The sequence below is a fragment of the Squalius cephalus genome (assembly GCF_949319135.1).
Source record: "Squalius cephalus genome assembly, chromosome: 10".
NCBI lineage: Eukaryota > Metazoa > Chordata > Actinopteri > Cypriniformes > Leuciscidae > Squalius > Squalius cephalus.
Window position 1 is genome coordinate 43,692,847 of NC_137131.1, and position 23,615 is coordinate 43,716,461.

General features: G+C 39.0%; 3 protein-coding genes across 3 annotated transcripts in view; all 3 read left to right on the forward strand.

The window, feature by feature from the left end:
* Positions 1–23,615, forward strand: part of LOC307165431 (G-protein coupled receptor 4-like) — a 706,289-nt gene that overhangs the window by 413,988 nt on the left and 268,686 nt on the right. The gene's annotated exons all lie outside the window — the stretch shown is intronic.
* The window catches only part of zglp1 (zinc finger GATA like protein 1), a 147,147-nt gene that overhangs the window by 79,881 nt on the left and 43,651 nt on the right, over positions 1–23,615 (forward strand). The window lies entirely within an intron of this gene.
* LOC307165397 (NACHT, LRR and PYD domains-containing protein 3-like) overlaps positions 18,486–23,615 on the forward strand; it is a 31,122-nt gene continuing 25,992 nt past the window's right edge. The window contains exon 1 of the mRNA XM_079882989.1: positions 18,486–18,715. The gene's annotated coding sequence lies outside the window, so the exon portion shown is untranslated. The remainder of the gene's footprint in view (positions 18,716–23,615) is intronic.

Sequence of the window (23,615 nt, forward strand, 5' to 3'; positions counted from 1 at the left end):
TGCACTAGTTTTCAACAATTATTCTTTGTTAAATGTTAATGGTGTATTGTTTGAAACACTTTGACAGTTTTATTAAAACAGTTTATTTAATACAAACTAAATTTGTGAATGTATCATTAACTACAATTACAGTACAGGAATTTCATAAATCACCCTTGCTTCCTGTTAAAACAGCCTACTGTAACTCAGTTATTTTTGTCCAGAATCCCTTATTGAGATCATAAAACACCCATTATTTAGCCTTCAACAGCATCTTCAACTAAAACAATGCACAGTCAAGATTTTTAAAAAAATAAACAATTTAATACTTTTGCTCCACCAGTTGTTTCAAAAACTCATACAGTGATAATACAGTAATTAAGTCATAAACATTTTCAATATGTTTTATTTTGTAATCCTTTTTGGTTTGCAACACAATAATAAAGAAGCATGTATTTCGTCCAGGGAAAATAATTACACGCATGCTCAGTATCTCCAGCTCATCGGTTCTCAGTATGTCGGACGCGTCTGAAAGAAACAGTTTTCGGTTCAGTCAGTGAGTATACTGGTGATCTGCATTGTAAGAGGCGGCACCGGCGCTACGCAGACTGACCGAGCGCTCTATGACATCAAAATACCGCGAGAGCGATTAGAAAGCATATGGAGCCATCAGCTCTGTAATCGCCCTCGCAATACTTTTATGTCATACACCGACCGAGTTGAACACGCCTCTTTCGAGAACCTCTGTGGCCCTGTCCCAAATGGCACACTCCGGACTTGTGGACTTCCTCAGAGTCCACACTTTGGTGACGTCATGTAGTACAGACCTATAGGGCCCTTGGCGCGAGTCCACGAGGGTGCATTGAGAGATATTTTTGGGACAGACTCGATCGTCAAGCCTGAAATAACGGTCTGGTTGTTGTTGGACAGGAGAAATCACATTTTTGCGCTCCGACGTCTCATCTCCATGTCAGCTACACAGCCTAATTTTACAGTTCTATATTTGATATTGTGCATGCCACCTGGGCATTAGACAATAGATACATCATGCTTGTTTAAATGATGTATACAGTTGTACATAATAATACATAATGTTCCATTTGAACTAAGATTACAATTTTAACACATAATGAAAATGTGCATTAGTTTCAGATGAATTTACAGGTTTCAATATTCATACTATGTTTACATATGACTCAGTAAAGCCCTGACATTCGGTTCTATTTATTTAATTAATCATAATGTGATTGTATTATTCAACACACTATTATTATGTTTGAGACATCAACCACTGGTCAATGACCATAATGTTTGTATAAACTGTAGGTAACAAAAACCATAATATTTTCTTCTCAGCCATGTCAACAATTGCCCGTGAGCGAAATCTCCTCCCATCCGTTGTCTGATTGGCCTTTCGCAAGGATTCCTGGGTAGTTAAAGTGCGTGGAGCCTGCATCTATGCGGGCTTCGCGGAAGAGCGCTTCAAGGGTGCAAAGGGGGCGCTGCTGAGCACACTTCAGAGCGTTAAAACGCTGAATGGGATGGCCTACGCCCTACGGACTAGTAGACTTTTTAAGTCCAATTTAGTAGACAATTTAAGTCCACGAGACCGAAAGTCCTCATGAAGTGCGCCATTTGGGACAGGGCCTGTGTTTACGTTCGGGGTACATGACATGTGATGTCACGCAATGACACACACGCATGCTCAGTATCACTACAATCAGTATCATAATAGTGCGCGCATGCTCAGTATCAGCTGCTCGTGCTCATCACTTCTCTCAGGACAACATGTCTCAGTTCTATGGCAAGCCCTTTTAACATTTAAAAGCTAAGTTTGACTATCCGGAATTAACATTGTAGATATCAACAATGTCTTTCTGACTAGTCATAATTACATTTTGGATAATTGGAATTGTCATTCAAGATATCTGTAACGTAGTTATCAACCTGTCGGTGATTGGTTGGAACACTATTTATTTTGGTTTTGAGTGGTTGGTGAAACCAATTGTTTTTGTGTGCAGATCTCAGAGCCTAGGCTGCCTACAGAGACGCGTTTTTTTGACGGCCTGCTTATGGGGCGCCAGGGGCGGGCACCTAGCGGATCGTTAGGAAAGATTAGATGAATGTGATCATTTATGTTTGGGCCTGAAATCGCTGATACAACCTTTAAAATTACGTCGTAGGTTATTGTTGACGTAAGATTTATGCGTGAAAGAGATTCACACTAATTCACTTTAATAAAGATGCTGACATGCATGCTATTCTTGCCATGGAAGTACAATAACATTAACTTCCCTTAGATGAGAAAAAAAGTTCTTAGTTCAGATTAGTTCTTATTTTTTTATATTTTTTTTCAGTTTGAAACAGTATCTAACAGCATTAAAAAGACGATTAAAAACTCCTTCGCCCTCTGGTTGCTCCGACATGGTGCTAATCAGTGCTAATTACAAGTTAACAGTTAACATGTGCTTATGGCAAGCCATTTTAACATTTAACAGCTAGACTGGATATGTGTTGCAGATATCTGTAATTCAGTCTTTCTTCAGTCCTAGTCAAAAAGAACATTTCAGATATTCGCAACTACATTCTTCCTATCCATAATTGTCATTTCAGATATCCACAAAGACATTCTTCCTAGGACAAATGACATCACTTTTACCATTCATTTGTATGGGGTTTATCATTACAGATATCTACAATTCAGTTGCAGATATCCACTATGTGAATTACGGATATCTGCAACTGAATTGTAGATATCTGTAATTCTAGTTTGAGATATCTTCAATTTGATTCTGACTAGTCATAACTCCAGTTCAAGATATCTTTAATTCACCTCAATTCAAGATATCTACATGTTCCTTTTCAGATATCTTAAATTAAGTTTTGACTAGGCGAAATTACGTTGTAGATATCTGTAACTGGAGTTATGACTAGTCAAAATGGCGTTGTAGATATCTCAAACTGGAGTTAGTTATAGATATCTTGAAATTAATTTTTGATTAGAGATATCTGAAATTTTAGATATCTGTAACTTTCATTCTGCCTAGTCAAAATGTAATTACAGATATCTTGAATTAGAGTTTTGACTTGACCAAATGACGTTGCAGATATCTGTATGCAAATTAGGCCCGCATCACACTTTAGGCGGGAGCAGAGCATGTTGTTCAAATCATCAAATCACATAGCACCTGTTAACTGTTAACTTGTAATTAGCACTGATTAGCACCATGTCGGAGCAACCAGAGTTTTTAATCGTCTTTTTAATGCTGTTAGATACTGTTTCAAACTGAAAAAATAAAATAAAAAATAAGAACTAATCTGAACTAAGAACTTTTTTTCTCATCTAAGGAAGTTAATGTTATTGTACTTCCATGGCAAGAATAGCATGCATGTCAGCATCTTTATTAAAGTGAATTAGTGTGAATCTCTTTCACGCATAAATCTTACGGCAACAATAACCTACGTAATTTTAAGCATGATCATAAACATAGCATTGCAACAATTTTTTTTTTTTTTTTGTATATAAGAAACATTTTCTGGTGTTTTTTTCGATTACAGCTAACGCCATGACTGCTTCTTTCTTCTTCCATTCATAGAAATAAGGAAATTAACCCACTTCTTCTTTGATTATGGCGGGGAGGGGAAATTACTTATTTATGGATATCTAAAATAGAGCAACGTCATGCACAATAATTTGCACTAGTCATAATGACGTTTGAGATATCTTTAACTTTCATTCTGCCTAGTCAAAACTGAATTACAGATATCTGCAGTTGTCATTTAAGATGTGTGACTATGGCAAGCCGTTTTAGCATTAAATACTCCTTCCCGTACTAGTCATAAATCAGTTTTGACTAGTCATAATTCCAGTTCCAGATAACTCTTCTGCAATTTTGACTCGTTGTAATTGCAATTAAGATATCTACAATGTGATTGTGACTAGTCATAATATGCATTGAAGATATCTACAATGTTAATTTGACCACTCATAATATACATTACAGATATCTACAATGCTTTTATGACTAGTCATATTCTTCCATTGACTTCAATTGGAAAATATTTTCAGATATCTACAAATGAGTTTTGACTAGTAGAAATTGTAAATAAACATATCTGTAAAAAATAAATTTCCAATGGATTTCTAATTAGAGATATCTCAAATTATAATTTGCACTAGTGGCAATTAAATTAGAGATATCTCTAATTTAATCGCCACTAGTGCAAATTATAATTTGAGATATCTCTAACTGGGTTTTGTCTAGTCATAATCAAATTGGAGATCTATTTAATTCATCGTTTTTTAAGATATCCAAAAATACATATGTAGATATCTTTAAGTAATTTATTACTAGTCAAATTACAGTTGTAGATATCTTGAACTGGATTTTTGACTAGGCAAAACTTAATTAGAGATATCTTGAATTGGAACTCGTCCTAGTCAAAACTCATTTAAAGATATCTTCAATTTAATTATAGATATCTCAGTCTGCTTTTTGACTAGGAGGATCTTTCTTTGGAGATATCTGCATTCAGCTTTGTGACTAGGAAGAATTTCAGTGTAGATATCTTGAATGAACATTCTGACTAGTCGAAATTATTGTGTACTCAAACCACCCCTTTGCTAAGCCCCGCCTTTTCTAACCATTTTGTCTTCGAGGAGCGCGCCAAAAAATCTCAGAACGGCCTGACCTGGTTTTCAGGTAATAAAATTACTGTAAAAGTAACTGTATGTTATTAACACTGGAATAGTAACTGCATTATTTGCAAATCACGGGATTGTTTTGCGTTGTCAATGAACCGTTTTCTAAGGTAATATAGTTGTCAGAGATAGGCCTACCGTCGGAATCATCTCTTTAGCCCAGGGTTCACCAATCTCGGTCCTGGAGGGCCACTGTCCTGCAGAGTTTAGCTAAAACATGATCCCAGTCAAAACTGGAAAATATGTATTGCACATAGAGAGTATAGCAAAAGCTAATTTGCATCTCAGGTCCCTAGAAAGGCTTTTCTAAACAAAATAAAAAATAAAAACAAAAAATAAAACTACTACTCATAGAATAAAACTACCACAATATGTCACTTATAGACGTTCAAATACCTACCTAAATTATACATATTAGAATGGAGCTTTCAACTCTAGCATAAAAAAAAAACTTTTACATTACATTACACTTTTACATACAAAAATTATAACATTTAAATATGCGTGCAGTTCTGGTTTATTTTAAACCATCGCATTCAATGTAAAGGACTTTATATCAAGTATTTCCTTAAACACATTTGGCAACAGGTTCCAGAGTTTGTAGCCCTCAACAGAAAAGGCTCTTTGCCCTTGTGTAGTCCTACGAAAATCAATCCTACAATTCCCACCTGCCGAACTCCTAGTGATTCTACTTGTATCATCCTGTCTCTTTATCAATTTACATATAGCAGATGGTGCCTTATTGTGCAAACATTTAAAAATCAATTTTATATATGACAGATTTTTTAAATTTGTAAAACTTAGCATATTAATTTTTTTTTAAACGTTGCAGTGATGCCATCGATTTGGCTTTTTATCCATTACTTTCAGAGCTCGATTATATAACATTTCAATTGTTTTAATTAAGGAATCACTTGTTTGAGTCCAAACTTTAATACAGTATGAAATGCGGGACAAGATCATTGCATGCATAAAAAGATGTGCTGCCTCAATTGAGATGTATTTTCTAATAAGCCTGAAACAGTTTAGGTTAATCCTTACCATTTTTGAGAGCTTTTTTATATGTTTATCAAATTTAAGTTGTGAGTCTAAAACAACACCTAAAATAATTAAACTCATCTACCTCCTCTATTTCTTTTATTGTTTACTCTAATTATTACTTTTTCTTTTTGCTTTCTATTAGAAAAGCACATAAAGACAGTTTTATTAACATTCAGAGTAAGATGATTTTCCTGGAGCCATATAGATATCCTTTCCATTTGTGCATTTAAAACTGCAGCAACCTTGGCGGATGACTTAGCCGATGTATAAATTACTGTGTCATCAGCATAAAGCTGGCATTCAACATCTGGATAAGTTTTCTGTATAAGTTTATGACTGTTTTCTCTGTGATTTGTGTGCAGCTGTTGTTCTTTTGAGTGACGATTCTACATTTGTGTGGGCCACAGTTATGATTCAAGTCAAAGTTCTAGTGCTAAAATTATTCTAATCATCATAATATAACATTCACTTCTACATTAGACTAATGCTTTTTGTTTTAGGCAATAAGTGTTTCTTTTCATTTCTGAATTGTCTTGTTGTGGTAGCACACCACTACTAAAATTGATATTGAGGAAACAGTGCTACCAGAAAAGTTCATATAAAAAAAAGAAAGAAATGCAAACATGTTTTACACTTAAACCTTTCTTTTCTTTTGTCAACAGGTGTGGTAAACTGGAACTCCTTTTCAGAGAAGTATAAAAGGACCTACCGCATTCCCTATCTGATCTCCCGTTGCATTCAATGCAATGATTTGTACAAAGACTGTGAAGGATACTGGGGAAGTGGACAAAGAGGATAACTTCAAGGGTTCTACTCTGAAAATGATTTTGCTGGATACTGCTGCATGGACTGTTTTTATGTGGCTGGAGGCACAATCTGATTTTCTATGACAATATTAGTGCCAGAAATTGTGGATTGGGTTTGCATAAATCCTCCTTGTGTTGCCTTTCAATAAAAGTTTTTTGTGATAAGTTTGCTTGTAGTTAATTTGCCTCAAAGTATCATATTTGACAGTAGTGCATTTAGCTGTTTATTAGTGTTGTCAAAAATTCGTTTGTCAGCACATCAGGCAATATGACATGAACAGATGTTTAAAATTATTTATTTAAAACATGAAAAGATGTTTAACAATATTTATTTAAAAACAATGTTTTAGACAAAGTACAATTTCAAAAGAATAGCTATATTAGTACTTGCTCCACAGTCTAGTTGAGGTGGGACAATTAGAAAAAAACAATACATTGCAATATGGTTTCTAGCAATACATTATCAATACCTTGGCAGTGGCATTAATGCATATTGAAACTTGCTTTACTGTATACAGACAAAAACAAGCATTTTGAAGATGTAATTTCAAAGGTTTATGTTCTTTAACAGCTAAGAGTCAGTTTAGTCAATTTGAATATGTTCAGTAAAACTTGTGCGTGATAGATTAAAAAGCATACGGAACTAATCGCATACTTTTCTCTAATCGCTCTCGCGGTCGTTTGATGTCATATCGCGGAAGTGGGCGTAACTTGAAGTGACGTGACGTAATTTGAAGGGGCGTGACTTGTGACGTGACGTAACTTGAAGGGGCGTAACTTGAAGTGGGCGTAACTTGAAGTGGGCGTAACTTGAAGTCTTGCGGGGTGCAGACAGATTCTATTGGAAAAAGGCACTGTTTTAGTGCTTCTCCTTTAATGCTAATGAGCTGCTGGTTCACGGCACAGGGGGCGGAGCCTAAGCAGCCACGATCAGAGCCAGAGAACAGTAAAGATGATTATAATAAAACAGACAGTCACAGTAATGGTGTTCATTTCGACCATAAAAATGCCTACAGAGTCAGAGAATATATGCTGTATGGAGTTGGAACAGGTATAGTTTAGTTTAATTACGATTATAACCTATTTGGCATTGCTTGTATACACTATTAATGCAAGCCTGCTGTAGGACTCCGTCTGACGATCTGAATTGTCTGAATGATGACACAAAATATACTGATGAGTTTAATAAAGTTTACTGTATGTCACACAAAAGATGAAGCATCAGTTTTTCTTCAGAAAATCACTGTTAGAGCTGAGTAAACAGTATAAGAAGTGCATAAGTAACTTGCATAAATTTCTGTAGAGTTGAGGGAGCATTTTCTTTGAAAACAAAATGAATCCAACTCGTCTTCAGTGGCTGGCAGATTTCAAGAGTAAATAGAGAGAGCTATGTGAATGAATACATCCAGCTACAACACCTTCAACGCTTGGGAGATGCTTCGACGCTTCTCGTGAGTGCATTGCTGCAGCAATGGCTGATGTGTACAACTCGCAGTGAACTAAATCAGGGCGGGTCTAAGTTATAACGGCAGTGTCAGTCAACACTCGTGGGCGGGGCCTGTGGCTTTAGTGATGTCACTAAAGCCACATTCTGAAAACAGGTCGTTTGGAGAGACTGCTTATGATTTATGGGGATTAAAAAAAAAGGAGTGAGTGGATTTTTATCACTGTAGGGTGGTTGTGTACACACACTGCCAACACACATTTATGTCCAAACACCATACAAAAGTGAATTTTGCATAATAGGTCCCCTTTAATTTTCTTTATATATCTATCTATCTATCTATCTATCTATCTATCTATCTATATATATACACTTTTTTTTTAGGCCATCGAGGAAAGACGCCAGCGAATGGCAGCCCGTGTTGAACCTCTAGATGGAGAATATCTGAAAGCCAAATATCCAAATGGAGATGTGAATAAGAGGAAGTTCATCATGTCTGATCCAATTCAAGTAAGACGTTCATTGTGAAGAAGGATTAAGGTTTTTTTCATATGTTTTATTTAGTTATTTTTCCTCATTTCTGGATTTCTTTATTTTATTAATATTTGCCATCATGGGCTCTTTGTTTTTAGGTCTTGTTTGATTTTATTGGAAAAGATGAAATGGCCAGTGAGGTGTTCAGAATCCAGGAAGCTACTTCTTCAAATGCTGTATAGAGAGCACTTCTACTGGGTCAATTTCAGATCATGGAATCAAACCGTTCTCTACATTGTATGTGCTTTGGACATCACCTTTTGATAATCTGGTAAGTTACTACCACAGTATCACTTGAGCAAGTTTTTTTTTTTTTCATAATGATTTTGATTTGGCCATATGCATTACCTTTTATTGATAAATTATCATCATTTTTGGCCTGATTGTCCCTGTTAAATTTTATCTTAAAGGGGGGGTGAAATGCTCATTTTCACTCAATCTCCTGTTAATCTTGAGTACCTATAGAGTAGGGCTGAACGATATATCGTTATCGTATCTATATCGAGATATGAACTTTCAAGATATTACTATCGAAAAAAGCAACGATATCGACGATATAGATTTTCCCTCTCCGCGCTCGCCCTGCATACAACTCTGGCAGTCACAACAAACATCAGTTTTACGAGTGCCCTTGAATGCACCGCTAAAGCCAGCGCGCGCACACTACCAGGGACGTGGGAACTATATTGTGAGAGGGGGGGCGGCGTTTCCATGGTGACGCGTCATTGCTTGTCACGTGACACACCGCAGCAGCAACAGCGCTGAATGAATGATGATCTGCTTTTATGTCATTTTTCCTTTTTTATTCAGAATATTCACAAATGTGTTAGCTATGGCATGAAATATCTGATATTCCGATTGTCAAATACATGCAAGTGGAAGTATATTGTTGTTTAAACACCTTTATAACGATCGCGATAGTTGAGCTGTATGCGCGATGGGCGCCGCCGTGTTAGTTTGTGCCGCAGACGCAGTTCAGAGAATCGGATCTGTTGGATTTACAAGTTACAACCTCTATGTTTACAACACGTGAATTCATCCACTTCTCCCGAAATACTTAAAAGTAAGGCTGGTGAACTGGGAATAGAATAGAGTAAACATTGAAGTTACTTACACAATGTGTATCTGATATGAATAAAACGTGTCGAATTATAATGGAAAGGATTATTATTACCTCTTCCATAGACATCAGTGTGTATTTTACAAACTCTAATGTATTGTTTTTTTAGTACTTACGTAGTCATATCGTATTGTATCGATATCGAGATATCTGGCATGAAAATCGAGATATGAAATTTTGTCCATATCGTTCAGCCCTACTATAGAGTAGTATTGCATCCTTCATATCTCCAAAACGTCTTTAGTTTTATTATATTTATAAGTTAAAGATTGGCTGTACCGAGTCTTTCCGGAAAAAACCGAGCGGCTGGGGGCGGGCCGTGTGGGCGGTGTGCTATAGCTGTGCTAACTGATCTAACAACAACACAGAGACATTTGAAGTAGTTTACTCACCGTGACTGCTCGATCCTTAAGCATTAGACGATCTGCAAATAAGTCGATCTGGGCTTTGTTTATAAAACAATCATCGTCGAAATGCAGGGAACAAAGAGTCGTGCACAACCTCCGTTGATGCTTCGAAAAAACAAACTCCATCCACTATTCCCTTAACGCTGGGTTCTTTGGGAATCTGTGCAGGGTTGTCTTGCCCTGCCAACCAAAAACCCACTTCTTTGGTGACATTGACTTCCCTAAAGCCGAGCAGAGCGCTTTGAGGTAACGTACTGCTTTCGCTCTCTTCTCTCTCTGGTCTGCGAGTGCGCGCGCGGCCGCGGAGAAGTGCCCTTAGGACCCATATAAGGAAATTCCGCTCTATCTTACGTAAGACAGAGCCATACTCGAAAAAAACTTTCCGAAACTTGTGACAAACCGGAAGGAGTATTTTTGGAACAAAAATACTCCTTCAAACGTACAACTTAACTTTTGAAACTTTGTCCATGTTTAGCATGGGAATCCAACTCTTTAACAGTGTAAAAAACTCAGTATGCATGAAACAGCAATTCACCCCCCCTTTAAGGCTTGTTAAGAATCCCTGCGTCCCAGTTTGCCTACTTATACCATGCCCTAAAAGTATGTGCTCTTTTTGTGAAGAAAAAGTACATACTTTTGAGTGTGTGAGAGAAGAGTAGGTAAGCTTTGGGACATACTATCCAGTCATAAAACTGTCTTTAACAGACACCATAAACTGGCCTGTCAATCATCTTTTCACAGTTAATATCCTCCACATTTAATTTAATTCAATTTGCTACTAGCCTGTGAGAAAATAAGTAGTATGTTGATCTGCAAATTATGGGTCTTGCATGTAAAGACATTTACATTTATGCATTTGGCAGACGCTTTTATCCAAAGCGACTTACATTGCATTCAAGGTACATATTTTACATTTTGTTAGTTCTTGCTTTCCCTGGGAATCGAACCCATGACCTTGGCGTTGCTAGCGCCAACGCTCTACTGTTTGAACTACAGGAAAGCCTGTAAAGACTCTTTATGCATATTGTTAGTTAAGATGAAATATAACATGCATAACATTAAATAAACATTTTTATCAGTTGAAATTTTTATTATTAGTGACTCAAACCCCCTCTCCATCGGTCTCGCATGTTTGAAACCTCGCTATGTGTCCATCCACCTATTTTTTATGTGCATTTTGCATGAAAACACGCACATAAACTAAGATGGAAACACATTTACCAAATAAAATCCAGTACATGACAGATTATAACTCATCATGCCCAAATGTATAGAGTCAGTACAGTTGTGTTCAGTCTGTGATTACAGTCTACATTAATATCTGTGTGTAAGTGTTTGGAATCTTTTCCAGTGTAAGTATATAGTCTTCAAATGTGTTGAGTTCCTTCTTAGAATGATTCAGCTAGTCATAAAGTGTGCTTCAAGCTTAACTCAGAATAGAGCATACTCAGCATAGAGTAAAAGGTTGATTCTTGGGATTTAAGAATCAGATTGTCTAAATGAGAATTGATTAAATTTGAGAAATCAACAATTTTAACTCAACACTACTTAGTAAATCACAGTTTTGTCATTAGTTCTGTGTTCTTTTCATTTCAGGAAAAACACTGTGACCCTGTAAATGTTGCCCAGCCTCCAGTGGATTCGCCCTTTGTTCAGTCTTCAGTGGCTCTATCCCCAGTCCAGTCTCCAGTCGCTCTGACCTCTGCCCAGTCACCAGTCGCTCTGACCTCTGCCCAGTCACCAGTCGCTCTGACCTCTGCTCTGACCTCTGCCCAGTCACCAGTCGCTCTGACCTCTGCCCAGTCACCAGTCGCTCTGACCTCTGCCCAGTCTCCAGTCGCTCTGACCTCTGCCCAGTCACCAGTCGCTCTGACCTCTGCCCAGTCACCAGTCGCTCTGACCTCTGCCCAGTCTCCAGTCGCTCTGACCTCTGCCCAGTCACCAGTCGCTCTGACCTCTGCCCAGTCACCAGTCGCTCTGACCTCTGCCCAGTCACCAGTCGCTCTGACCTCTGCCCAGTCACCAGTCGCTCTGACCTCTGCCCAGTCACCAGTCGCTCTGACCTCTGCCCAGTCTCCAGTCGCTCTGACCTCTGCCCAGTCACCAGTCGCTCTGACCTCTGCCCAGTCACCAGTCGCTCTGACCTCTGCCCAGTCACCAGTCGCTCTGACCTCTGCCCAGTCACCAGTCGCTCTGACCTCTGCCCAGTCTCCAGTCGCTCTGACCTCTGCCCAGTCACCAGTCGCTCTGACCTCTGCCCAGTCTCCAGTCGCTCTGACCTCTGCCCAGTCTCCAGTCGCTCTGAAATCTGCCCAGTCACCAGTCGCTCTGACCTCTGCCCAGTCTCCAGTCGCTCTGACCTCTGCCCAGTCACCAGTCGCTCTGACCTCTGCCCAGTCACCAGTCGCTCTGACCTCTGCCCAGTCACCAGTCGCTCTGACCTCTGCCCAGTCTCCAGTCGCTCTGACCTCTGCCCAGTCACCAGTCGCTCTGACCTCTGCCCAGTCTCCAGTCGCTCTGACCTCTGCCCAGTCACCAGTCGCTCTGACCTCTGCCCAGTCTCCAGTCGCTCTGACCTCTGCCCAGTCACCAGTCGCTCTGACCTCTGCCCAGTCTCCAGTCGCTCTGACCTCTGCCCAGTCACCAGTCGCTCTGCCCTCTGTACAGCCTTCTGTGGCTTTGTTCACAGCCCAGACTCCATTCATTAATTTTAATTTTGAAGACCAACCTACAGAGCCAATTGTCATTGATATTGATGAAGAGACACCACTTAGTTCTCCATCTCCCCAGCAATCAGACATTGTAGATCTATCCCTAATAGATCAAGGGAGGTCCGTGGCCCTAGATGAGTATGTTCCTATATATGCTTATTTACTTACAGTTAAAAAAAATACTTTTTATGCATTCGCAAATTAACATAAACACACACACACAAAGCCACCAACTCTTCATTTAAAAATAATGGGATGAGGTTGCTTTGTGACTGGAAGTCCCTGCATGTGTGAGCGGGGCTTTATGCAACTAGCAATATTCTAAAATATACCATAATGTTCAGCATTTGACTAAAAACAATCCAATCTTTGTCTCTTGCAGGGTTGACCTACAGACCATTCTAAAAAAACTGCAAAGCAAAATCGATGGAAACATCTGCCCAACAGCAAACCAAATAAATGTGTTCAGAGAAAACATACTACAGTGCAGCCCTGCAAGCGGTCAAGCGGCGACGATTCAACCCACAAGCAAAATTAGATGTTTGTTGATGCTGAGGAAAAATGGGGAAGGGGCAATAGATGAAGGCGGCCCTACTAGAGAATACTTGCGGTTGTTGATGCGGGCTATCCATCAATCAAATGTCTTTCAGGGCCATGAGAAAGACTGGAGTTTGGCTCTAGATACACAAGGTCAGTACTCCTGTTAAAACAGAAAGCTTTTGTGTCAGCTTATGTTGTAATGCTATTCAGCTATTCGGTATCCATGAAAAAAATTTCTATTTTTTTTCTCCCACCACTACATGCTTTTTGGATTCCACCTTAACAGTCGAATGGCGCGGAGCAGAGTGCGCATTCGTTTTCAATTCATTCATATGGAAGTTGAGTTGGGCAGTTCTTGAATATCAAGCGAAAAACGTGCCAATCAATGTGTCTGTCTTGTACGGACGAGAAATACGAAACCAAGTAAATACAGGGCCAGTCTCGCAGGTATTGATACTGTTGGAAACTCAGAATCGACGACCAGGAGACTTGGTTCTTTCTTCAGCAGGATTTCTTTATTGAGAACACAAGCTGTCGGTAGCTGCAGTCACCAAAGTCTGACTAACGTAACTTTACATGGTATCTTATAGGCAATTCAGTGGGCTGTCCTTAAAGGTGCTGACCTGACCCTAATTGCATGTTTGTTTCTGTGTCAGCATGCAATTACAGAAAATCAACACAGAACATGTGCTATGTGCCTGTAACGATCACAAGTTACAAGAATGAACTTTTAAGTGTTTAAATTTGTGTTTTGTGAGTTTTTTTATTAGAACTCTCAAAGAGGGGACTGTAGGATTACAAATTTAAGAATATGTTTTAGATCTGCTGATCCTACTTCCTTACATAACATCACTTAAAAAAACTAAGGTGATACTGTATTGGGCATTCAAGGTGAACATGAGGGCATACATTTACTGATTAGATTTAACATAGTTTCCTTTGAAGGGGTTTTGGAAGTCTTTGATCTTAAGAGTTTAACTATGTGTGAATGTTACATAGTCTTAGTTCTCGTGACCATGTGATGTTTATACAATTTGGGGAATACCATTATCTCCAGTTGGGGGTAATTGCCTCTATTGTCTTTAGTTTAGATGATTAGATTTAGTGGTCATCCCTAAGGCTGTGTGTAAAGTTGAATAGTCTTTTTTGATCTTTTGTGTTTGTATTTTTTTAAGGGTTCATAAACTGACAAATCAAATTTCCTAAGTTTTACATTGTACTATTAAAACATTCTGCTTGTTTCAGTAAAAGTATTTATAATGGTTCTGTAGGAATTTCTGACATCAATATTTCTTCTGTTTTACTTTAGCTTTGGAGAATAGGTTGTATGCATCAGTGGGGAAGATGATAGCTGTGTGTGTCGTCCATGGAGGAGTTGGCCCACATTTCTTCTCTGAAAGGCTTTTTCAGCAGATCTGTGGTATGCCAACATCCTCTGCCTCAGTGGATGAGGTTGGAGATCATACATTGAGGGAGCAACTAATCAAGGTACGGAGATGTTTGAGAATTTAAATAATTGTGTTATATGATGCTATTATTAAAGATCATTATTTTGTGTATTTGGAAAATGTGTTGACATGTTAAAAAACACCATTATTTTTCATATGCAGTGCATTATTTTAGCTCCTCTATGCCTAGCCTCTCTCAAATGTGGTGTTTTCTACAAAGCCCCTCCTTCCATCTGCTCTGATTGGTCAGCTGACCCAGTGCATTGTGATTGACCAAACACCCACAAGTGTGTGTCAGAAATGTAATGCCCCTTACCATAATTGTGAGCTAGAGCTTTCAAAGTACATATAAAAACAGTTAATGGGTACATGTTGCTCAGCTCTGCTTGAGCAGGCATCAGTGTCATACAGAACACAGGGCATCTAGAGCTGCTTTTCCACCATCAGGCCGAACTGTTCTCTTTGCTTAACAGTTTCATTCTGTGCCGATACAGATGGTTTTTCCTCACAATTGTAAAATTGCTTTTTTCACAATTGTTTTAGATACAGGAAGCAACAACTGTTCAGGAGGCAAAATGTGCCATTGCAGAAGCAGCAGACAGCTTAAGTATCATTGGTGCCTTGAGATATGTATCACACCTGACAGAAAGGAACTCTCGTGTCCAGTCAGCTGCAGAGTTCTTTGTGAATGGGAGACTGCGAGCTGCCTTGGACCAGTAAGTGATTTAAAGGGTTAGTCTGCCCAAATATTGAAATTCTGTTGTTAATTATTCACCCTCATGGGTTTCCACACCCCAGGACTTTAGCTAACTTCCAGAACACAAATAAAGATACTACCATGCTAACATCTCCTGAGAGTTGTCATGATAGAACACCTTTTGTGTTGAAAACATACAGTATATGAAGGTCTTACGGGTTGACCTGAGTAATTAATGAGAGAATTGAAATTTTTTTGGGGTGAAGTAAATTTTTAAGCCTTTCCTTTTTGACAACATAACTATCATCAGCTTGAAACTTCCATTGACTGCTATGTTTGCTATGTTTGTTATGCAGGTTTTCAGAAGGGTTGCAAACTCTCGGTTTGCTGGAAGAGATGCAGAAATATCCTGCACTTTTTTATGACATGTTCGTCAATGAGCAGAGGCCCCTTCAAGCAAAGGACCTCTGTAGTCTTTTTTATGTGAACATTTCCCCACAAGGCAGCAACAGAAGGGCAAAGGAAAACCAGACCATATGCTACTGGAGGGACTGGTTGATCGATGTTGAAGGTATGACATGTTTTTATGTAATGTTAAAGGTATGCCATGTAAAATTTCTACAGTATAATGAGTGAATACTTAAATCCATTTTCCAAATTGTGTTTGTGCCTTGTCCTGAATCACTACAAATACAGTAAATATTTATATTCAGACTGTTTCATTATGAGCAGGACAGATGCAGTTAAATTAATAGCTAGAATGCTAACGCTACTTTATGTAGCTTTTAATTCTCTTGTAATGTGTCATTTGTATTTGTTTTATGCTGTTGGTCCTCTATAAACAAAGAGTGATTAATAAAAACAGTGACTTAGATTTGAAGAAAACAAGTGTTTGAAATGAAAAATTGTTATCTTATTTGTGGTGAATCTAACCATTATGCAGAACAAATACTTAGGATTGTATTTTTTTATTTATTTTTTTGTAATCAGACAAAATATAGAAACCATGCAGCTAGATGTAGTCATAATTAGACAGGCTGGCTAATTCTGTTTAGATCAAAATATCGTTGTCAAAGAACTGCATGTACCACACATTTTATAATAGGTTAGTCTTTTGAGGTTTGTGATTTTCTGTGCATATATTTTGCAGAGGGAGAGACTGATGGAGTCACTCTTGAGATGATAATGGAGTTTGCCACAGTGCCACCTCTGGGTTTCCCCCACCGCCCAGAAATAGAGTTCCTCCATCAAGACAGGAAAATCTTTCCAGAGGCCAATACTTGCCTCATTATACTACGACTGCCGATACACACAGAATATGAAATGTTCAAGACCTACATGACAGAGGGAATCATGCAAAGCCCATATTTTGGTGTTGCCTGAAATGGTTAAATCTAGAACTGCATCCATAATGGATGGGGTTTTGTTGCATTGTGGTGAGTTTGTATCTTGTTGTTAAAAGGAGTTAGCCCAAATATGAAAATTGTCACTGTTCACTCACACTCAGATAGTACCAATGTATTAGTTTCTTTGTTTTTGGAATGAAAAAAGAACGTTAATTTTTCCTCTTTTAAAGGAATAGTTCAGCAAAGAAAAGAAAATGTTGTCAATGATTTATGACTTACAGAAGTCTCATGCTTTAAGCTTTAATATTAGCCTACCTTTTTACACAAAGTAATTTTAAGTACAGTTACAACTGAGTACAGCTTTTATAAATTTAAAGTTCCATTTAAGAAGCACCTTGAAGTCAAATATGTTTGAGATGTGCATCCATTGCAAAATAAAATGCATTGTTCTGCATTATGCATGTTCGTGTTTATTGTGGAAAAACAGTGTTACACTGCTCATTTTTAACTGTTTGTTCAGGTTCTCTCACTTGTACACCAGCTTTTCATAGAAAATCATTTTTTCAATGTCAGCATCTAAGCATCTATTAATTCTTCAACAGAGCATTCTTGTAGTTAAAACTTTTACATATTAAAATATTACAAAAGAATGACATTCTTTATAACACACTCTAATCTGCAACACTAGTTTGCCAAAACATTAGCAATTTCTGCACAACATACCTGAAACTTAATCTTCAAATCTGTAATATGGTCAATAGCATGGGAAACCGTTTCCATTTGTTGAGGAGTAAGGTTAATTTGAGGCTGTTCAAAAGTTACAGCTGGGATTTCTTCATTTTCAGCTGTGGGCAAAGACTCAATACCATGTTGAACCAGGAGTTCATTAAAATTTTCTGGCCTGTAGAGATCGTCTCCAAACACATTGTTGATGGCTGTGCTGTCAGTTCCTATCCTTGACAGCATTCCTTCTGTCCATATCTGTGTTGGTGTTTTATTGTTTTCTGTCCGCAAAGCATGGTGATTCCATGCCTCTTTGAAGTGCTGTAGTCTAGCTTGGATCTGTGGAAGAAAAACTATGCTGAGCGAAACTTTGTGAAGGTCATTGCTGGGATCAAGCAGTTCAGAATCTTCAAGACTGTAGAACATGCTGTAGAATGATTGTAGCACATGTAAAAATACATCCCTCCACAAACGTTCTATCCTTTGGTTGTGGACGGATTCCCCAGTAAAGTGACTCCGGCGCTGAAGTCCTTGTACAAGGTTCATAAACAAGGCCACTTGAAAGTTCTCACCACCGTGATCTGACCTTACCCTAGAGGGCAGACCGTAAAGGCATGTTGCTTGAATAAACTGAGACGAATTATAATTATCACTCGTCAAAATACAATTGTTACTAGCTTTAAATATATTTATAGATAGTCAGAACAAAGGTTTAAATGCTAAAACGGCTTGCCATAGTGTGAGGAGTTGAATGTCGTTTTCAATGACATCATTGCAGATATCTGTAATTCAGTTTTGCCCAGTTTGCCTAATCTCTATCTGTCGTTTCGACTAGTCACAATTACGTTACAGATATCTTGAATGACATTTCCAACTATCCAAAATGTAATTACGACTAGTCAGAAATACATTGTTCATATCTACAATGTTAATTCCGGATAGTCAAAATTAGCTTTTAAATGTTAAAAGGGCTTGCCATAGTCACTTGTGATAGTATTTTGTAAAGATATGCCCAGACGTGCAGTCAGACGCTGGCCATGATACTATGAACGCCCACAAGCGACCACAGTAGACTACAGGCTTTTAGACGCGCGCGAAAAAAAACTTCTGCAGTTTGATGAGATAACAGAAGTGAAAGGAAAATTAGTGCTTTTAATGATCAACGTGCCATTTCAGAGGAGGACAAAGAAACATCTACAACTGTTGTAATTTTCAAGGTAAGTTTTCCCGAATCACGCCTTTAGCGTTTGTGTGTGTGTGTGTGTGTGAGAGAGATTTATTTATTTTTTTCGTCCAGGCTTAACATTTCATCAGGGTGCGTGTGTCTTTATCACTACACTGAGTGCAGAAGCACGTGCCCGTAGTGCTTGTGTCGCGCTGGCGCGTGCCATGCAAATACAGAAAAGTTTCATATCTGATCATATTTCCCGATGTTCTCCTCCGATCACTGTCTGCCATGTGCTTTTATTATTGATGGCCACTTGGTCAGCATACGCACTCCTGCGATGCGACCGTGTCCGCCACACACACACACACACACACACACACACACACACACACACACACACACACACACACACACACACACACACACACACACACACACACACACACACACACACACACACACACACACACACACACACACACACACTGTATATAGGTAGTTTACATGATAAACGTTTTAATATTAGGGGAGACCGGGGACAGTTGCAACATATGGGGATGGTTGCAACATGTCATTTTTCTCCAATCAGAAACAAGCTAGAGTGATGACACTCATATATTTTTGTCATACTGTCCTGAAATTTTGTATGAATTAATCAAAACTTACTTAGTTTGAATTATTGTTTTGTTGACTTCTAAGTGTCATGGTTAGCATGTGTCAAAGTCAGTGTGTCTAGCAGGCACATGATGTTCTGTCGTAGCTGATAGGGTTGGGGACGGTTGCAACTAGTTGTAAATTGCATGTTTAATAAAAGTTTGTTGCATTGCAAATTGTTCAATTCTTCCTGTCTGACACTGAAATATGGAGGGATTGAATAGCATCTGTAACACCTGCACACTGAATCTATGTAGGCCTATGTTCTACACATGAACTAACAAAACTCAATAACTGTTATTTGATAAATATGACTAAATAAATAAATAATAGGCTACAATAATATTATTGAAATAAATAATACTATAATATTATAGTAGGCCTAAAACAGTTAATATTTTCAGAATTCTGTGCTCATTGAGACAAAAAGCTAAAGTTAATTAGTGAAATTTAAGGTATTTTTAACATGTTGCAACTGTCCCTGAGTCGGGGTCAGCTGCAACATCTGGCTTCTCCGATTCAAATAAATACTGTGAACGATATGTCATATATAATCATCTTTAAATGGTATGGGTAATTAGCAGACAGATGCAAGTTTAATATAATACAAATTTGGTTGGTCTAGTCCAAATAGTCTCTGAGTAACTCAGAGAAATGCAAAAAGTGTTGCAACTGTCCCCGGTCTCACCTACAGTTTTTTTTTTTTCAAATTGCTAAAAGTGAAACTTGAGGCCCACTCAAACTAGTCATGCCGAATCTTCAGACCAAGTTTGAAAAACAACAAGCACATTACGTGCTTTACACCCAGTTTGCTGAAATAACTTTTTTGCAAGACATTTCTCTACATTACACACATCACTCAAAACTAACAGCTCTTTTGTTTTATTTAGGAAACACTGCCATTTAAATGCCACATTAATTTCCTGTTGACCGATACCCAATGATCATGCTACAACACAGTTGTCATTGTTTAGATCCACGACTCAAAATTCAAATGATGTGACCAAACCAACTGTACATAATACAAGTCAGTTCAGAGTTCAGTACTGACTCAAAACGTTGCACTGAATGTTGATACCAACAATGGATGGAAACAATATAAGAGGTAGAGGAGGAAGAGTATGAGTAAAAGAGGAAGAAGAGTATGTGTGTAAGAGGTGGTGAACGAGGAGGAAGAGGATGAGGAAGAGCAGGTGTGGAGAATGTTGTCAAGGCTGGATCTGCTTTAGGGGTTTTCCCTTTGCCTGAGACGATATTGTCTGTGATGTGGCAAACTCCTCCGGCCATCCAGCATGAAGACATGATGCTGAAGCAGAATCAATCTCTCACTGACCTTGATCTTGCAGTTGCACAAATCTTCTGAGTGTAACATGCTTTTAATTTAGAGTTTTTACTATAACCTTTTTGGCTTTTGCAGTCACTGTATTATTTTCACAGTATGCAAGTGCTGAATATACAGACATTTGATAGGCCTACTATACAATATTCAGTACAATACTATACTTGCAGTGCATATAGAATTTATTCACCTTCCTACTGTAAGCTGTCATTACTATACTTTTTTACATAATTGCAAAATTTGTTTATTTTGTTACAATATACATTTTTCTGTAAATGCATGCTTTGGATTCTGTGTTCTCCATTTTTTTATGTAGTGTCTAACAAATGATCTGTAGTGTTTATAATATTGACTCGCTGTGTGTATGATCTGAGAGCATTGTTTGATTTTGAGCACAGATAAAATTGTTTTGAGGCAATTGTTTGATTTTACCAGAAAAGTCAAAGGTTCTCTGAATGTGGTTTGAAAATTTGGTTCCCTTTCAAGAGCAGTAACACCCGTTTCACACATAGCCTACTCTGTGCAGTGCGTATGCGGTGCAGGAGCAGCACTCGCTATAGTGCTTTCACATATGATGTGTTTGCAGTGCGTAACTGGTCCACGGCTGTACCACAAAAACATACTCACTATTTGTATTTCAAATCCAGAAGTTATCAGCAACTTTTATTTAAAAAAAGTTTTGTCAGCATTGCGATTCTCTTTGTACACAAATACACTCTTTAATGGACGTATGCACGTTTTTAAACAACATAGGCCTATTATTCCATGCATTACTTCTACTTATATTAAGTTGCTCAAGCAAGTGGTCAAATATTTAACCATGTACTTATATTAAAATCGATTAAAACTTAAAATTGACAAAAACAGCCGACTCTCATGCCTTTTCTTTTGCATTTAAATTTTAATACAATAAATCTTGCATGTCACAAATAACTTGTTTTTCCACCTCCACGAATGAGACGAGCGCTGTTCATTATGTCGCCTTGTTGAGGTAAATTGTAGTTTTCCTTGCTTTACCCTGTCTTAAAGTAAAAAGATGACTGTGGAAAAAAAGTAGCATTTAATTAAATACATTTATGGTGAGATTACTATATTTTATTTTATTAAACGCATTTATGGTGAAATTACTACATTTTCAGGTCAATCTGTGTACATTTTGACCACGAAACATGCGCTGTCACTTTAATTCAGCGTCTGCAGCACAGCAAAAATAGACTCGGTGCGGAAACAATCTCTGCACTGCTGTATACGCACTGCAACTGGAACGGATCGACAGACCGCATCCGTGTGCGGTGTGAAAGCTCTAACCTGTTAACATGGGTACGGAAAAAAATACGCACCGCATACGCACTGCAAATGGAGTATGTGTGTGTTGCTACGCTGCTGGTAGTCCTCCCTACTCCACTTTTGTTGAAATCTTATGGGCTAACGGCAGCTTGGAACAGCTGGCCAATTATTGCGAAGTATGCAAATACTGACTGGCTCGCTGGCAGTGTAAAATGCACGGGCGCAACAATTGCGTCAGAATCTTTCTTCACGCTGTCATCGTTGAAGTTGCACCTGAGGACTAGTTACCTTTTCTTCCTTGCCTCTGATGGCTAACCTTTGAGGGATTTTTGCGGGCCCCATCGACCTGCCCCCACACCTACGAGTAAAACTGCGCCGCCTGTCTGGGCCTGGCCCACGCCGAGGCAGCCTTCTTGGACTCCACGTGCGTGCACTGCACCGACCTGCCGGTGCGCACTCGAGAGGTTTTTTGCTAGTACAGGGTCGAGGCCCACTGCCGCCAGAAACGATGGTGACGACGAGGCCTGGGGCCATAGTCCTCTGCCGTCGCTACGCACCGGTCCATTTCGCGGACGCGCTGGACTCGGCGCAAAAGACTCCGGTAAAAAGGAAGTAAGTCTGGTATTCCCAGTCAAGCTGCCGCCAAGCTGTTTCGAGGAGGAGGACTCCGTTCTTCCACGACGTCCACGAGCACATGGTAAAGTCGTGATCTGCACCACGATCGGCGCGTGTCTAAAGGGACGAGGCAGAAGCCCATGGCTCTGTGCGTATGCCCTCCGTCGAGGAGACCATCGCCGTGCATCTGTGCCCGTCCGTTCGTCTCTGGGCGCGGATCTCAGCTTGCAGTCCAAGCCATGCAAGTTCACGGCTCATCTGGCTGAAAAAAGAAAGGCTCCAATCACTCCTATTTGTACTGCTATTTGAACCTATTTGTACTACTGTCACGGTTGGTAGATCCGCTGTCTCATTCTGGTCTTGTGTGTTTGTGTTTATGTGTGTGTCTCGTTTGCACTGATTGTTTCGTGTGGGCGTGACCGCTTATTATCATCATCAGCGGCAGCTGCAAACCATCCAGCCAACCTATTTAATGCCCTGTCTTTCGTCTTGTTTGTCAGATCGTTGTTTGAAGCTTCCCGTGTTCGTGCCTGTTCCCGTATTCCTCGTGTTTCCTGTTTCACTGGATACCAGATCGCTTCACTCCCGTTCTCACCGCTGGTTCGTCTTCTCCACTTCACTCACTTCAGGATCGCCCGTCTCAGTCCCTGCGTCACGCTCTCCTGCTGTCTGTGTTCCTGGTCTGACCCTCGGCTTGGAGAGATCATCTGGCTGCTCTGTGTTCTTCGTGTTTTCTTTCTGCCTGTTCTGAGGTGCCCTGAGTGAACTACTGTACAATAAACATTTATTGCACTTGCTATTGTTTCCGTCCTATTTATCATTAAAACAAATTTAAAAAAATAATTTTGGTACCATTCTTGGCATTATTAGTGGGGTAATTTATGAGATACAGCCTTGGATCCATTAGCGCCTACACTAAGCCATCCGGCTGATATCTCTAAATAAGCTCTAACTTTAATAATGTTCAACCAAGGGAAAAAGCTTCTGGGGGGGTGTTTGGCTCGAGATCATCGTGCAAAGGACCCTAGGTTGATTTTACTCCAAACCATCCCTT